The sequence below is a fragment of the Dermacentor variabilis genome, chromosome 6 (genome assembly GCF_050947875.1).
Source record: "Dermacentor variabilis isolate Ectoservices chromosome 6, ASM5094787v1, whole genome shotgun sequence".
Classification (NCBI taxonomy): domain Eukaryota; kingdom Metazoa; phylum Arthropoda; class Arachnida; order Ixodida; family Ixodidae; genus Dermacentor; species Dermacentor variabilis.
The window spans coordinates 14053468-14067769 of record NC_134573.1 but is presented as its reverse complement, the minus strand read 5'-3'; the positions used below and the strand labels follow the sequence as shown (position 1 = coordinate 14067769).

The 14302-nt window shown below is 48.4% G+C and overlaps 1 protein-coding gene and 1 long non-coding RNA gene across 4 annotated transcripts in view; one reads left to right on the top strand and one right to left on the bottom strand.

Moving 5' to 3' along the window:
- Sting (transmembrane protein sting) overlaps positions 1 to 4724 on the bottom strand; it is a 399550-nt gene extending 394826 nt beyond the window's left edge. For all 3 annotated transcript variants that reach the window (XM_075694787.1, XM_075694789.1, XM_075694790.1), the window contains exon 1: positions 4539 to 4724. The gene's annotated coding sequence lies outside the window, so the exon portion shown is untranslated. The remainder of the gene's footprint in view (positions 1 to 4538) is intronic.
- A 3428-nt stretch (positions 4725 to 8152) lies between these two features.
- LOC142584642 (uncharacterized) lies at positions 8153 to 9843 on the top strand. The gene is made up of 2 exons (XR_012828854.1): positions 8153 to 8519; positions 9711 to 9843. It is a non-coding gene; the product is annotated as an uncharacterized LOC142584642 (long non-coding RNA).
- The last annotated feature ends 4459 nt before the right edge of the window (positions 9844 to 14302 follow it).

The window sequence follows — 14302 nt, the reverse complement described above, 5'->3', positions numbered from 1 at the left end:
TGATGCTTCTGTCCACTGATGACAAGAACGTTTAAATAAAGCCGCTAAAGGAGGTCGCCTATACCTGCCAATGGGTGGCAGTGAAGCCGCGCCGGGGCCATCTTGCCATAGGCAAGAAACTGGAGCCACAGCACGCCTGCCACACTGACTGCATCTCCCCACCGTTGTTTTGAACGGTTATGGTGAGCACTAAAGAGAAAGTTAGTCAATAATAAGAAGTCAAATGGCAGATAACAATGCAATCAATTAAAAATTATCCCCAAACGACAACTTCAGTCTCAAGTGCAAGCCAACGAGCATATACACACAGGCATTCTTTGCTTCATGCAGACTGTAATCATACATTGCAGTCCCAAAGTCTACATATCCAACCACTTTGTTGCCCACAAGCTCAACATGTTTCCTGACTGACATGTCATTGACAATCTAAGCACAGTACAGAGTCGTCATGCCGCACTGGACAAGCTTTTTCAATAGTGGAGCGAGGATCCCCATTGATGGAACAGCACCATTTTTTGTATAGTGCGCTCTGCTGGCATGGAGCACTGACACAAAAAAAATCTGCTTTTTTCTGCTTTAATGAGTAGCTAATGACTCAGTAACCATGGTATGAAACCTCACTTCAGAGTGCGACAGATAATTACGAGGGTCATTTGATAAGTGTGATAAAAAGCAATTAAAGATACCATGTTTGCAGAAAACAATACTTTAATTTTCAACATAGTTCCTTTCCGGCACCACGCACGTCTTCCAGCAGTGCTCCAATATTTTTATCCCCTCAGAAAAAAAGAACGGCTTGAGGCCCTTGAAGTAGTCCTTTACCACCAAGATAACCTCTTCATCTGAAGAAACTTTCTTTCCACCCAGCCTATTCTTCAGGTTTGGAAAGAGGAAAAAAATCGCATGGGGCCACATTCAGAGAATGGAGTGGATGAGGCACAGCCTCGAAGCCTAACTCGTGCAATTTGGGCACTGCAACAAGTGGTCTGTGGGGCAGAGCACTGTCTTGGTGAAAGAGGAGCTTTTTCCGTGCTAACACAGGTCATTTAGTGCGCAATTCTTTTTTCAGTTGATCTAGGAGTGTTAAATAATATGGTCCTGTTATTGTTTTGCTACTTTGTAAGTAGTATACAAAGATTATTCCTCGTGAATGGAAAAAGACAGTTTCCATCACCTTTCCGGCTGAACAAACAGTTTTCGCCTTTTTTGGAGCACCTTCATCAGGCCCAGCCCGTTGCTTCGATTGCTATTTAGACGCTGGAGTGTAACAATGTATCCATGTCTCATCAGCTGTCACAAATCGACGCCTAAAGTCCTGTAGATTGTGATCAAGCATCAATAAACACTACTTCGAGATGTCTGCCCTCATGCACCTTTGGTCCATCGTAAGCAGCCGCGGCACCCAACATGCACAGACCCATATTCATCTGCTATTTCTCATAAAGAATATTGTGAACTTTCTCTCTCTCTGCTGAGATAGATGGCTAAAATTTCGGCTATCCGACATACCTTCACTCAGCGATCTTCCATGACAATTCCATGAATTTTCTATACCATTTCTGGCTTGGTGACCACCACTATACGCCCAGGATGTGCTTCATCTTGCGTCGAAATTCGGCTACGTTTCAATTCATTTATCTAGTAGTAAATGGTCTTCAGTGATGGTGCAGAGTCTCCGTGAATCTCGCTCAATTTGGCTTTAATTTGGGCGGCCGTCCAGTGTTTTAAGTAAAAATGGTTGATCACTGCTGGAAATTCACCTTTTTCCATTTTGGCGGGAGTCACCACACAGCTCAGTGCTAATGGCTGTCAGAAGCTTACTTACTGACGGTACCAGCATAAACAAGCTCTGCCGTCATATGAAGGGTGCTTCTCATACGCCACCTAGAAAAAAACAGAATTGTAGTGCCATCTCTTGTATTTTTACCACACTTATCAAATTACCCTCGCATTTAGACCCTTGTTTATAGCGACCAGTCCAAGTTTCAGTTTCAGAAAGCAACGAAATGGGTCAGAGAAGGAACATAAACCTGGCCATGTGATTGCAAAAACCTCTGACGTATGCTCCGACACACACACCAGCGCGCACGCTGACACGCGAGCTTCATGTTGCTAGTTTGTCTCCTACGCCTGCACGTGCTTTGCAATCATCGTCCAGCGGTGACAATTTGCGACTGTGCTCCGGCACGTGCTTTGCGACCACCATCATCGTCGTTTTCATCTTCCAGCGGTGACAATTTCCTGCAGGCAGGAGTCGCCGCCGTATTAGATGCTGCCAATCACTTTCGATTCGACCCACTAGAAAGCAGCGACTTAGATATTGCAGCCGGCAACAGCAAGGCAAGACCCTCGCATCGGCCACATTCAATGGTCAGTGTAGCGCAGTCAATCTGACAGTGCGGAAAATCTGCGGACACAACATAAACTGCCGTTTACTTCTGCAGTTGCAGCGACATGGACAGCATCCACTACAAGCAACAACTGAGAAGATCACATGCAACCAGCATGGCAGCCAACGAAAATTTGTGCCATAACATTTTCTCAATTGTTTACAATCCTTCCTTGATGTCGATGTTGCGAGGCGCTGCATTTTGCATTTGGCTGCGAGCATGTACTTTGATTTTAAATATGTCCTAAGCTATATTCGCCGTTGATATTCTGCAGACAATGTGTGTGTGCCCACATAAATCGATCTAACGTGTTATCTCCACTACAAAACTTTGTGTCAGTACTCCTTTAAACTGCGAGTGCACATACTCATACGTTGAAGGAGAACAGAAGTGCAGCGTTAGCGCAAATGCACGCAGCTCGGATGGGTACGTGCCTTTCTGGTATTTTCCTGCCCTGTTGAAGAGTTGCCGTATATCAAGGGCAAAGGCTGCAGTGAACACCTCCATGTCCTCCTCAGACAAGAGCTTCTGTTCCTTGATATCACTCATTATCTCTTGAGCACTCTCATTCTTTTTGGTCAGTGCCCGTTTGCTCTGCTGCAGAATTTTGATCTTCTTCTTGAGCTGCGTTATCTCCTCTTGAGAAACATGAAGCATTTCTTGTTAATGCTGCTTTTTAGGTGATGAAAGTGCCACATCTTGAATAACTTTGTCAACTTCACCACCTCTGTCATCTGGAGTGCTCCGGGGCCTGGGTGGTAGTCGCTTCCTTTTCAGCTGGAACGAGAATTGCACACTTTAAAATTACTGGCTTTACTTGCTGCATTGCGTAAAGCAAACACTAACATAAGAACAGAAAAGGCACAACTGTAAGAACAGCTGCGTGTATATTGCCCAAATGACGCTACTTAACACCTCGTAATTGCGGCAACCCTTTTAATTAAGGCTACACAGCAACCGATAACGAAATCTAGCGAGTCTTCCATTGAACTTCAGCGAATAGCAAACGGTGCCTTCTTTTCCTACTCACACTGCGCACCGGCGATATCAACTAACACAAGAATGTGTACTCACCAGCTTTTGCAGGTGCTTTGGAAATGCGTCAAACACAGTTGGACAACTTCCCAGTCGCAGCCGTATCGTCTGCCCAGTCCGGTCGAAACAATCCGGCATGAAGTGCCTCGAACATATGTAATTGCAGTCTTTTGGTTTCTAGCGTTCAGTCCGGATAGCCCGCTCCCATGTGCCTCGCACATTTGGGTCCTTGGGAAACCTGCTTGGAAGAAAATTCAGTGCCATTCCACTCTGTGAAGGTGGATGACCAGCAAAGCTGTGCATAGTGATGACTATGTTGATTGAGTAAAGACACGTGGCTTCGTGATTCTGCCGTCTTTTATTTGAGTTTGTTACCATAGTGATCATCGCTTTATGGTCAATACGACCATGTGCTGAACGACGACGCTGGAACGTCAAGCTTATACATGACCGATGACGCGTAGTTGATACACTGACATGTGTACAGCATTGAATGGCGAGCCTATCCTCCTCGCGGTATTCGGGGTCCCTACGGGCATGGCGCATACGCTTGGCGGCTTGCTCGTCGTCGGTGGCCTCCTTCCTCCGCCGTGGCCATCCCTGTTTTGGTTGGCGAAGGCGATCTTCGCGGACACGCTGCTGTTCTTCATCGGACGGCTACGCGACGGTCGACCGACGCGCGCTCGGCGTCAGCAGCTTCCCGCGGTCTTCGCGCCCATTCCCGCTTCTGCTCACGCCGTCGCTATTTGAGGGCACGCTGCTCTTCCTCAGTGCGCACAAGACGCGCCCTACACATAGCACGGCCAGAATGCAACGTCGCTAGGCGATGTTGGCGTCATAGTAAAGAGGTACACACATAACGTCGGACTATAAACGCGCCTTATAGTCCGACGTTATCGGCGAGCAGGCTCGACGCCGGACACGTCGGAGTGCTGGACTTAGCTATACCGATTTCTTGGTCTACGTGAACCTCTTCTACGTAGGCACAAAAAAACGGAAACCTAGCCATGCAGTTTCGCTGTAAAACAGTGAAATTGGAAACGCACTGCGACCTGTCAGCATGCGTTGCGAAGGGCAAAGAAGTTTTCATGAAGCTCAAAATCTGCTACTTACAAGTGAAGCGTAATCCCAGAGTCGTTTGTCACTCGATTTATGCAGCCGTACACAACACACGATAACATCCGCATGCCACCACCATAGAATAAAGAACCAACTAAGAGAAGGGAAACTGTATCCATAGAGAAAGAAATTCAACAAGAGGGGACACTCTTCAAAAACTGGCAACAGGAAAGACGTCACGCCTAGTTTCAACAACATCCGTTAGTTGACGCGAGCATCAGAAAAAAAGAATGTGAAATAAACTTCCAGACAACGTTTTATTTTTTTTATTCCTTCCCACTAAAGGTGAAAAAGTTTTGCGTGTAAATGAACTTATACTTTGCAACTTCTTGTTGCGTTGCCTAGCAACAAGCTAGCGGCACGCCAGACGCGCGTGCAAACGTCATACCAGGTGTTCTGTGGTCATACCAGGCCCCGCACACTCTCAAGTTCAACAAATGGCCACAGAGGGCGAAAAATCAATCGAGGCGCGTTTCAGCGTAAGCGCGCAAATGGAGCTACTGTAATTTGGTCGAATACTTTAATTGGTACTTTCTCTGCTAGGGGCGCTGAACATGCTGATTTTTTTAATTTACACAAACCATTGACATGAACAATCGAGGTGTCTAAGGATGTTTTTTTACCTCAGGCAAATAGGCAGTTGATTTTTTTTAAAATTTGATTGTTGAAGCTGCTTTTTAGTCATAGCGTCAAGGTTTTTGTACTTGATTAACCACCGACAGCCGACAGCCTATTGGTATCGATGTGTTTCCTGGCCGTTGGCGTTCGAATACTACGGCGGTAAAACATTTTCGAAAGCATGCTGGTTTCGTCTGCGAGTCATTACACAGACTTGCTGTAAAGAGGTCTACTCTTGGCAAAAAATAGTGCCTCATTTTGTTTAGGCGTTGATTATCATAATGAATGCGGCGGAGGTTGACGGAATACGCTTGAAGGTACGTTTTTATGCCGTTGATCTCCATAACACCGTAAGTACGCAAACCGATGTCACAGAACACCCGATGCATCATTGTGTGTTCTCCGTCATCGCTTGTTTGCTGTACGCCTACTAATTCTTCACTTCTTCTTCAAGTGTTGCATCCTCCTTTTGTCCTTGTTCTCTTGTGCTTCACTTACAGTATGTCGTTCCGTCAGCTGTAATGCGCATTTGCAAAACCAATACGTTTGATAAGACGCAGTGGTTATCATAATTTCACTACACATGTATTAAGCTGGCACATGTGGTTCAGATACAGATACCTGTATGCGGACTTGCACGACGTTGATGCGGAGATTAGGATAATTATGACACCCGTAAGGAAGAGGCAGCTGACGGCCGTAAGCTGTTGCGTTCTTTTCGCCAAATTACCCGGCCTGGTAGTGCTCTAAAGATGCTGTATAAAAGTGACACGCGGTGACAGGGAAGTTATGTTTAGCAGCCGACTGTACGTTTTGTAGCTTAGGTCTTCTTTCTTGTGCGTCTGTGCTACCCTTATTAATGAGCCATTTCTTGACTATGTTCTTGACTATGTAACCGCGTTTGTGTGGATCCGTAGACGTGTGCTTTTTGTTGAACTTGTAAAATGCAAATAAAATATTTTCAAGCTTACTCAATCTTTGGTGTGTGCGTTTATTCAGTCGAGGCCATCGTGCCACCTGGAAACCGAACTCTGTCAGTAGCCCTACACGAAATGCAACAGCTGGAGCGCGGCGGCACAACTCGGGGTAACGGCGGCGTAATAAACGAAAAACCGCTCGGGATGCCCTTAAAAGTCAGTTCAGAGTGTGCCTTAACTCGATATGACTCAGCGCTACATATATTCTGCTGCGCCTTGATCGTGCTCCCGCCAGTTTGGTTGCTGTGTAGCAAACGTAGCGCCTACATACATATGTAGGCGCTACGTTTGCCACACAGCAACCTAACTGGCGGGAGCACGATCGATGCGCATCAGCCAGAACCCAGTAGGTAAAGCGACCATACTGTGCAAAACCCCGTTTCCGTTTCCTGTTGTACAGCGCCACCCGTGGTCACATACTTTAGTTCACGACGCCACCGCTACGCTTATTTCCGTAGCACTGTGGAAGGTACAGTTTCCCTTCTCTAAGTTTGTATAGTTGTTCTGTGGTCATACCACAGAACACCTACACAAACTTAGAGAAGGGAAACTGTACCTTCCACAGTGCTACGGAAATAAGCGTAGCGGTGGCGTCGTGAACTAAAGTATGTGACCACGGGTGGCGCTGTACAACAGGAAACGGAAACGGGGTTTTGCACAGTATGGTCGCTTTACCTACTGGGTTCTGGCTGATGCGCATCGATCGTGCTCCCGCCAGTTAGGTTGCTGTGTGGCAAACGTAGCGCCTACATACGTATGTAGGCGCTACGTTTGCCACACAGCAACCAAACTGGCGGGAGCACGATCAAGGCGCAGCAGAATATATGTAGCGCTGAGTCATATCGAGTTAAGGCACACTCTGAACTGACTTTTAAGGGCATCCCGAGCGGTTTTTCGTTTATTACGCCGCCGTTACCCCGAGTTGTGGCGCCGCGCTCCAGCTGTTGCATTTCGTGCAGGGCTACTGACAGAGTGCGGTTTCCAGGTGGCACGATGGCCTCGACTGGAATAAACGCACACACCAAAGATTGAGTAAGCTTGAAAATATTTTATTTGCATTTTACAAGTACAACAAAAAGCACACGTCTACGGATCCACACAAACGCGGTTACATAGTCAAGAACATAGTCAAGAAATGGCTCATTAATAAGGGTAGCACAGACGCACAAGAAAGAAGACCTAAGCTACAAAACGTACAGTCGGCTGCTAAACATAACTTCCCTGTCACCGCGTGTCACTTTTATACAGCATCTTTAGAGCACTACCAGGCCGGGTAATTTGGCGAAAAGAACGCAACAGCTTACGGCCGTCAGCTGCCTCTTCCTTACGGGTGTCATAATTATCCTAATCTCCGCATCAACGTCGTGCAAGTCCGCATACAGGTATCTTTATCTGAACCACATGTGCCAGCTTAATACATGTGTAGTGAAATTATGATAACCACTGCGTCTTATCAAACGTATTGGTTTTGCAAATGCGCATTACAGCTGACGGAACGACATACTGTAAGTGAAGCACAAGAGAACAAGGACAAAAGGAGGATGCAACACTTGAAGAAGTGAAGAATTAGTAGGCGTACAGCAAACAAGCGATGACGGAGAACACACAATGATGCATCGGGTGTTCTGTGACATCGGTTTGCGTACTTACGGTGTTATGGAGATCAACGGCATAAAAACGTACCTTCAAGCGTATTCCGTCAACCTCCGCCGCATTCATTATGATAATGAACGCCTAAACAAAATGAGGCACTATTTTTTGCCAAGAGTAGACCTCTTTACAGCAAGTCTGTGTAATGACTCGCAGACGAAACAGCATGCTTTCGAAAATGTTTTACCGCCGTAGTATTCGAACGCCAACGGCCAGGAAACACATCGATACCAATAGGCTGTCGGCTGTCGGTGGTTAATCAAGTACAAAAACCTTGACGCTATGACTAAAAAGCAGCTTCAACAATCAAATTTAAAAAAAAATCAACTGCCTATTTGTCCGAGGTAAAAAAACATCCTTAGACACCTCGATTGTTCATGTCAATGGTTTGTGTAAATTAAAAAAATCAGCATGTTCAGCGCTCCTAGCAGAGAAAGCACCAATTAAAGTATTCGACCAAATTACAGTAGCTCCACTTGCGCGCTTACGCTGAAACGCGCCTCGATTGATTTTTCGCCCTCTGTGGCCATTTGTTGAACTTGAGAGTGTGCGGGGCCTGGTCATACGCCAGACAAGCCGCAGGAGTGAGCGAGGGCGGCTGCGCATGTGAAGCTCGCGTGCTCGGCGAGCCGTCTCTTTTCGATGCAGCCCGTTTTTTGGGCTCCCGGCGTTCTCTTGTGTTCCGTCTGCATTTCGACACGGCACCGCTGCACTGCTGGACAACAGCAAGGTGAGGAATTTTGTTTGACAGTCTGCGACGCACTTCAAGTACATTTAGGCTTACTGCACAAAACTGAACCTATATAGTGACGCAGTTATCGAAAAACAGCTCCGCAGTCCAAGCCTAGTTAATATGAGTTAATTACTCGTACTGGGAGATGTTTGCGACGCTTTCCATGAGCCCAAGCATAATTATAACCTGTTTGGGTAGTTTTTGGGCACGCTCGCCGCACCTGGCTTTCTGACGAAAAGCACCTTGGCCGTGTGACGCAGTTTCCCGTGTACTGAATCTTACCGGGACAAGTTTTGGCGCTTTCTCTGACCCAAGACATTATTGTAACTAATTTCACTACTTTTTGGGGTACTTTTCAAGCACAGTGGTCGCACTCAGCGTAGTGGCGCAGTTAGCGAAAAGCAGCTCGGCTGTGTGCCGCAGTTAGTTTCGCGTGTACTGAATCTTACTGGTAGAAGTTCGTGACGCATTCTCTGACCCGAAAAAGTATTGTAATTTATTTGGTAACTTTTTGGGATATCTTGAGGCTTGCTCGCCGCGCCTGGGGTTGTGAAGGTGTTAGCAAAAAAGCAAGCCGGCCATAGTGAGTTAGTTTTGCGTGTACTGAATTTTAGTGGGACAAGTTTGTGACGCATTTTATAGCCCTGCAACAACATATACCTTATTTCAGTACTCCCGTCTCGAAAATGCGACGAGCGATTGCCGAGAGTGATAACACGGGAGTGTTTCATGCGCCGGCAGGACGCGTAAAAGATAACACGGAGGAGCTCAAGAACATGACATTTCTGTCTTCTGAGCGACTGAAAACAGGCTTTGCGCTCACAAATCTGTCTTCAATGCGACTAGAAGGCATTCTGCAAGCGTGTAACATGGTCTGGCTGAGCCTGTGTGTGTACTTCGCGTACCATTGTGTCGACTGAGGCCAAGTTGTTTTGGAAACGCGCAGTCACCCGTGTATTTGTGCACTTAAAGTGCAGGAAATAATGCCAGGGAAAGGAGGGGTGCTTGAAAATCGGATGTTCAGATTTTATGGCATTGTTTCGGAGGAGTCTTTGCTGCGAAATGTACGTAAAAGTGAATTTATCTGTAATGCCGCTTATTCACCACTTACGCACGTTTCGCCTCTACACGAAATACTCCTGTTAGGTCAATATGCCAAAATGATACATGCTTGTAATTTACTTTCAGCTGATGGGATCCGGTGGAGCATCGTACGGCAACGACTGCTGCTTACCTGGTGCCGCAACTTTCGATGAATGCAGAAGAAGCCCGGAACGAGCATTTATATAGAGCAAAATAAACATTTCATCATTTCAGAAGGCGTCTTTCGTTTTCTTTATGAAATTGCACCTGACAGATTCGGCGCAGTCTTGTAAAGGTCAATCGCAATCATTTCTACTTAATAATGAAACGATTCCGCGCCAAGGCCACGCGAGGTTCAGCTGAAGCGAAAAAAAAAATGAATGCCGCACCAAGCAGCGGAGCCGGCGCGGCGTGTACCAACTGGTGTTCAAAACGCGCGCGCCCAAAACCGAAAGCGGAAGGAGTCAACAACATCCGCTTGGTGTGCTACAGTCAATTCGGCCGCTGGGCTCTATGGGAGTGTCCGCTCTGTACCTTTCGCAGTGGTTCGAAAATAAGCAGCGGCAGCGCATGGAACTTACTTAAGAGGAAGCTTTAGCTCGGGCCCAACTCCGACGCGGCCTATTCAAATACATGTAAAACGCAAAAACGGACGGACGGACGGACGGAAAAAACTTTAATGGAAAAAGGACCTGCGAGGTTGCCAGCCCGGGCTCAGGCCACCCGGGCATTGTGTGCGGTGAGGCATAGCCTTTCCACCGCTGCCCGGGCCCGCTGGATAGCCCATAATTGGTCGTGTAGTTCTGAGCTAGTCAGAGCGCTTAGCCATCGCTCCTCGAGAAGGTCCGGTTCTATCTTGTCCTCTACGTATACTGAACTGATCTGTGTGCACTTCCACAAGATGTGTGCCATGTCTGCGTGTTCATGTTTGCAGAGCTTGCAGCTTGCGTCTGGATATTGTGTTGAATTTATTCTGTTTAAGTGTACTGGGTTTTGGAACGTTCTGGTTTGCAATCTTCTCCAATCTGTTTCTTGAGACCTGTCGAGTTGTTTGTGGGGTTGTGGGTATGCTTCTCTTTGTTTCGTGTAGTGTGTCAGTATGTCGTGGTACGTGACCAGTCTGTCCCTGTCGTCTTTTATCGCTTCTTCGTCGTCGTCGCCTCCTCCGTCTTCTCCATCGCCTCCGCCGCAATCCTTCTCCCTTCCCCGGGGGTTGCGGGGTGTCGGGCCGTCACTGTCCGTGCCGCGGTGGGTTAGTTTTCGCGCGACTCGGTGGGCCTTCTCGTTGAGGTTGGGAGGGGCATTCATGGTAACTTCTCCCATATGTGCCGGGATCCATTTGAGGTATTTGGGTGTAATTGTGCCGTTCTTAAAGTCTTCTGCTCTGTGGTTCAGGATTTTGGCCGCCTCGGTGGAGACCCAGCCCTTTGTGAAATTCCTAATAGCCGTCTTGGAGTCGCTGATTATTGTTCTGTATTGTTGCCGACCGCTGATTATAGCCAATGCGATTGCCGTTTCTTCCGCTGCCTCCGACGATCTAGTCCTTACGGAGCCCGCAGTCACGGTCTTTCCTTTGGTGCATACGACCGCCATTGCGAAGAGGGAGTTACCTTTGTCAGCGCCGACACCACCATTGTCGTCCCTGTGTCGGGGGTACCGCGCGGCGTCTACGAAGAGCACCCCCTCCCGCGCGCCGTGGTTTTTGAGAATCGTTTTCGTGCGGCATTTTCTTCTCTCGACATTGTGCACGGGGTGCATGTTCTTCGGGATATTTTCCGTGTTGATTGCGGCTCGGACGTCTGGGTGAATCTGCATCTTGGGGCCGTTCATTCCGTGGTAGTTTATGCCGATCTTTTCCATGATTTCTCTGCCCGCCTTGGTTCCGGAGAGTCTTTCGAGTTGCGCTATTCTCTGTGCTTCTGCGATCTCCTCCAGCGTGTTATGCACTCCGAGTTGTAGTAACCTTTCGTTTCTTGTGTATCGGGGGAGACCCAGTGCTGTTCTGTACGCTTTTCTAATGAGCGCGTCGATCCTGTCTTTCTCGGCCTTGTTCCAGTGGACGAATGCCGCCACGTACGCGACGTGGCTGATCGCGAAGGCCTGAACGAGCCGCACAACGTTTCTTTCTTTAATGCCCCTCCTGTTGTTGGAGGCTCTCTGTATTAGCCGAATGGCCGCCGTGACTTTCTTTTCCAGGCGTGTTATAATGTCCGTGTTTGTTCCCCTGGCTTCGATCCAGAGACCCAGAACTCTAATCTTTTGGACCATGGGTATCTCCGTGCCTTTCCTTGTGGTTAATCTGATTCCCCTTTTGTGTAGTTCCGCTACGTCCCTGGACGGTTTGCCGAACCTCCTGGGGCGGTAGAGCAGCAGTTCCGATTTTTCCGGCGAGCATTCAAGTCCGGTGCCCTCTAGGTGATTTTCGATTGCCTCCACCGCCCCTTGAAGTCTGTTCTCCATATCGCCCTCGCTTGCGTCTTTCGTGGTCCAAATCGTAATGTCGTCTGCATAAACGGTGTGATTAATGCCTTCTATTCGGTCCAGTTTTTCCGATAGTCCAATCATGACGAGGTTGAAGAGCATCGGTGACACGACGGACCCTTGCGGCGTGCCAGCGCTGCCCATGTCCACCTGGATACTCTCCTCCTCGTCCAGTCTGATTCTGGCTGTTCTTCCCGTAAGGAAATTTCGGATAAAATTATACGTTCGTTCGCCCAGGCCGAGTTGCACGATTCTGTCGAGTATGGCCGTGTGCTTGACCCTGTCGAAGGCCTTCTTTAGATCAAGTCCAAGTATTGCCCTCAAGCCCCGCCCCGTGGTATCTATGACTTGCTCCTTTAGTTGTATCATGGCGTCTTGTGTAGAGAGCCCTCGTCTGAAGCCAATCGTGTTGCTGTGGTACAGGTCGTTTGACTCCAGGTAGCCGTTAACTCTACTCAGGCAAGCGTGCTCCATCACTTTACCAACGGAGGAAGTGAGAGAGATCGGCCGCATGTTCTGTATTTCTAAGGGTTTACCTGGCTTCGGTATGAGGATCACGTCGCACCTCTTCCATTCGTCGGGTATCTCGCCATTCCGCCAGCACTCGTTGATGTAGTCTGTCAAGCGGCTCGTTGCCTGGTCGTCCAGGTTCCGGAGCATCTTGTTGGTCACTTTGTCGGGGCCCGGAGCTGACTTGGTCTTGATGGTCTGTAGGACGGCCTTGATTTCTTGCTGGGAGAAATCTCTGTCGAGGTCTTCGTTGGCAGAGCCCGAGTAGTTCCGGTGTTCAACGGCTGGAGGTCTCTCAAGGTAGAGCTTGACGATTTCATCACCCATTTCACGGATGTTTCCTTTGTACTTGTGTCTGAGCTTGGTCATTTCCGCTTTCGCCGCTGTCTTCGTTCCCGACGGGTCGAGCAGGTGCTTGAGGATCTTCCACGTCTTGCCCGTGTTGATGTTGCCGTCCATGGCGTCGCATACCTCGTCCCAATCCTGATTGCATAACTGGGCGCAGTGTGCTTCGATGGTCTTGTTTAGTTCCGCGATTTTGCGCCTGAGATTTCTATTGCGTTTTTGCCCTTGCAGCCGTTTCTGGATGGATTTTTTGGCTTGTACGAGGTGCGCGAGCCTGCTGTCCATCCGCGGAGAGTGACCACCACCATTGTCGTCGTCTTCATGTTCGCGTCGAGCCTCCCAGTCGTCCCACTCCATCTCGGTCGTGGCCATTTCTACGTCTCGTAGCAGCTCTCCGTTCCATTCCTCTATGTTTCTTATGGGTCCCTGTTCTTTTTCGTCTCTGATTTTGCGGAATTTGTCCCAGTCTACTAGCCGGAACTTATGTTTTATTCCCTTCGTGACGCGGGCCTCTCCTAGGGCTATGCTGAGTATCCTGTGATCGCTCCCCAGGTCCTCGAAGGTGTTCTCCCAGGTGATTCTCCCGGCTCTCCTGCATAGCGTTAGGTCTGGTGTGGTGTCCGTATGGGGGCCCGCACCCACTCTGGTGTGTGAGGCCGGTTCGTTGAGAAGGGTTAGGCCGGCCTTTTCTATGAGGTCGGCCAGATTTTTTCCCTTCTTGGACGAGTGTCCATATCCCCACTGCGTGTGTGGAGCGTTGAAGTCCCCTCCGATGACGAGCCTGTTGTCGCCGGCGATGGTCAACGTTTCGTTTATTAAATCTTCGAAATTATGTGTTAGGCCCTTTTTGGACGGGCTGCTGTAGACGTTCAGGACGAAAGTGCTGCTCTCCTTCTTGCTGCGTGGCACCACTTCTATGAGGATGTGGCTAATGTCCGTAATTTTTCTCATAATTCTCGGGATCGCGACCAGTCCTTTTCTGACTAATGTGGTCACGACTATGTCCCTCCCCGTCCCTTTTGTGCGTTGTTTGTGGGTGGCGTACCCGGCAATTTTGGCGTGGTCGAATGTTTCCTGGAGAATGATTACGTCGGGCTTTTGTCTTTTTGCGGTCAATTTAATGTGTTGTGTCATTGTTGCTTTTTTGTTTGAGAAGCTGCGGCAGTTCCACTGCCAGATGACGAGTCTTCCCTTTTAGGTGCCCGCCATCTTTACGAGAGCTTCTTCTCCAGCTCTGCGAGCCGCCTGTCATACTTTAGGGCCTGCGCCTTCCTCTCTGCCTCGATGTCACTAATGCGCGCCGCCAACATCTCGAACATTTTCTCCATTTTGTCAGAGAGTTTGTTGAGCATGTCCTCAAG